Consider the following 3,346-nt stretch of genomic DNA (forward strand, 5'->3'; position numbering starts at 1 on the left):
AGCCTACGGCACCCGGTATTCCCAGGCGGTCTCCCATCCAAGTACTAACCAGGCCCGACCCTGCTTAGCTTCCGAGACCAGACGAGATCGGGCGCGTTCAGGGTGGTGTGGCCCTAGACGGCAGAGGGCGCCCCTGCCCCGCTCAAGAAGCCGAGCCTCTCTGCGCTTCCCCGCCGCCTCCTCCCCCCGCCCCAGGCCCCGCGCTGGCGCTGTCCCGCACCGGGCCGGGCCTGTTGAGTTCACCGGCCGGGTCCGGCGGGCTCCGAGGGACGGGGGTGACAGGCGGGGCGGGGCGGGCAGGGAGCGGCGGGCCGGGGTGGGGGGCTGTCTCTCTCTACACACACACACACACACACACACACACACTCACACTCACTCACTCACACTCACACAAGATGCGCCTCCACGGCTGGACTCGCCAAGGTGGAGACCTTCCAGCCCCCTTCCTCTCCTCGCCTGGCCCACCCCCCGCTCGTGGCCGCCGCCGCCGCCGCCGCCGCCGCCGCCGCCGCCGCCGCCGCCGATTGCGCACGCGCGGGTCGCCCGCCCTTTGACCCCAGGCAGGGTCCGCCATCCCCGACAACCCCTTTCAGCTGCGCCCCCCACCCTGTGGGTGGGCTGCCGCCTATTCCCCCGGGCCCGGGCTGGGGCACAGCGCATGGGGGAGGGGAGCGAGTGTATGGGGCGTCTCTCTCTCTCTCTAGGGATGTGTCCCATGGGTGGGGTGGCGTGGTTTGTGGGGCGCTGAAGAAATCAGTCCCCTCCATCTCCTACCTCTGGAAAACGCCCAAGCCCTTGGAGAACTGCCGGCAACGCGACCGTGGGGGCCGGGACCCTCCTCTGTGTCCTCCTGTGGCCCAGTCCAAGGGGCCTGGGCCTGGCCGGGGCTGCATTGGACCCCGACCACCCTGGCGTGTGGACTCGCTAAAAATCGGCGATTAGATATTGGATTCCAGCTTCATTGAGGTCATTTCACTAATGAGTGCACCGGAAAGAGTTTCCTAATCCATCTGTGAGGGTGGCAACTGAAAGAGAATTTTAAAGCTGACAGAATAGGCGAGGAAAGGCATAGGAGATTTCCACACCCAGTAAGGAAGCCTTTCCCGAAATGGAAGAAAGAAACGAGCAAACAGAAACACCGGTAGCCCGCCAGGATCAGAGTCTGCCCCCGAGAGAAAGTACCCTGACCAGGTTCACCCGTGGGTGGGTGGCGAGCTAGCGGCATTCAGAAGAGCGAGGCCCGCAGTCTGTGCAGAAGACACCTGCACTCGGGTGTGTGTGGCGGCACGATTCACAAGCAGCTCCAGATGTTAAGCCAAGGAGAAGCCAGGGAGTTCCCAACGCCCCAGGTGTCCTCAGCCCACGACTGGCTGCTGGGGGAATGCGAAGCCCGGCTCCTTGTCTCAGAGCCCTTGTCTCAGAGCGGGACAACCAGGAGGTGTGACGTACACCCCGGGGTTCAAAGGAGGATCAGGCTGAAGCTGGGACTTGGCCTGAAAGTGTCCCCTCGCATGGCCACCCCCTTCCCCTTCCTGCTCCTCTACTCCTGGTGCCCCTCCATCCAGGGGCCAGACCTTAAAGAGTCACCCGCAAGAGAATCCTGGTCCCAAAGGAGCCTTCTGGGGGACCCGTGCTGAGAGAGGTTGTGGGCATGGCCCGCTGGGGCTCTGCTCGACCCAGGGCTGAGAGATGCAACCTCCCAGCTCTGGGTCCCTGCAGGGGAAGCGTTGGCAAGCACAGGGCCAGTCCTCCAAAGGCCCAGGTGCAGGGAGCCCAGGCCAAGCAGCCTGTGGAAGAAGCCACCCCGGGAACACGACTGCAGGCCACGGCCCTTCCCACCTCCTCCTCCTCCTCCTCCTGCTCTTCCACCCCCCCCGAACTCCCACCCCCCCACCCCACCCCCCGACATGGCGCAGGGCTCAGAGACACCTCAGACACTTGCTACCCAAAGTGCAAAGGGCATCAGTTGCTCCTCCAAACCCCCCCCCTGCCCAGCAGACCGCGTTGTCCAGCCAGCCCCCGGGCCTCCCTGGGGTGCCCAGCACAAAAGTGCAGACAACCACCGGACCCTCAATCTCAGTTTTCGGATGTTTTTGCCACTCTAAGGACCCGCAGGCCAGCTGGGCCTTCTGGCAGGACAGAGAGCCCCGGAATCCGACGTGGAGAGCTGGGTGTACGTCCCCACGAGGAGGCGGTCCCCACCTCCGCGGCTCTCCCCTTGCGGGGGGGAAAAGCAGCCACGGGGCCTCAGAGAAGACACCAGGCTGGGCGCCCGCCCCACAGTGGGGGCACGTCCCCCGCAGGCCACTTAGCGCCGGCCGCCGGCCGGCGGACGGTTGGGTGGCGCGAGACGCTGCGGCCGCCCTGCTACCGGGTTCCTGGGAGGGCGTCCTGGAACCAGCGTCCACACCAAGCCCTTGGAAGGCCCAGGCGACGGAGGAGCCCCGTCAGGCAGGGGCCGAGGACGGTGACGGCCCGGGCGGGGAGGAGCGTGTCAGGCAGGGGCAGAGGACGGTGACAGGTGACAGGCCGGGCGGGAAGGAGTCAGTCAGGCAGGGGCCGAGGAGGAGACGGGCTGGGTAAGGGTTAGGGTTAGAGTCAGGGCACAAGTCACAATCGCAAAGACCTGGAAGCGACCCGAGTGCCCATCGACCCACGAGTGCGTAAATGAAATGTGGCGCGTGGACACCACGGAGTGCTATTCAGCTAGGAGGAGCAGCGGTGAGAGGGCACCTCTCGTGGTTCTCCTGGCCAGAGCTGGAACCCGTTCCAGTAAGCCAGGTAGCCCAAGAATGGACACACGAGCACCACGTGCTCGCGCTCACCAGCAAATGGGTACGAACCGATGGACACCTAAGTGGACACAGAGGAATCACCTTCATCGGGTGGGTGTCGGGCGGGTGGGGGGAGGGGATGGGCATACACCTCCATTAGGAATGGGGTGGGTGCGCACCGACTGGGGGATGGGCGCACTTGAGGCTCTGACCCGAGGGGGGAGGCTGGGAGAGGGCAACGTACCCGACCTTAACATTGGTACCCCCACAATACGCTGGAACAACATCAGAGGTAAATGAATAAGAACACAGGGGGGAGGGGGGCACGGGCAACACATGTCACCTTAATACTTGGACTCCCATCATCTGCTTGAAAAGAGAGAGAAAAGAAAATGCAATCATAGAGATAAGAGACACTTTTTAAACATAATGAATCCGAAGAGAAAAGTAAAAGGAGGCCTGTGGAGCAGGTCTGGGTGTGACTCCGGATCCCCCAACATCAGGTGCCACCACCAAAGATTCCTACGTGTAGCCCATAGAACCCCAAAAGCAACGGGACGAGTTCTGGTCAC

General features: G+C 63.7%; 1 non-coding gene across 1 annotated transcript; it reads right to left on the bottom strand.

Moving 5' to 3' along the window:
* Window positions 1-119, bottom strand: LOC142873169 (5S ribosomal RNA). Its single transcript, XR_012921216.1, has one exon. It is a non-coding gene; the product is annotated as a 5S ribosomal RNA (ribosomal RNA).
* Between the last annotated feature and the right edge of the window lie 3,227 nt (window positions 120-3,346).

The sequence above is a fragment of the Microcebus murinus genome, chromosome 9 (assembly GCF_040939455.1).
Source record: "Microcebus murinus isolate Inina chromosome 9, M.murinus_Inina_mat1.0, whole genome shotgun sequence".
NCBI classification, from domain to species: Eukaryota; Metazoa; Chordata; class Mammalia; order Primates; family Cheirogaleidae; genus Microcebus; species Microcebus murinus.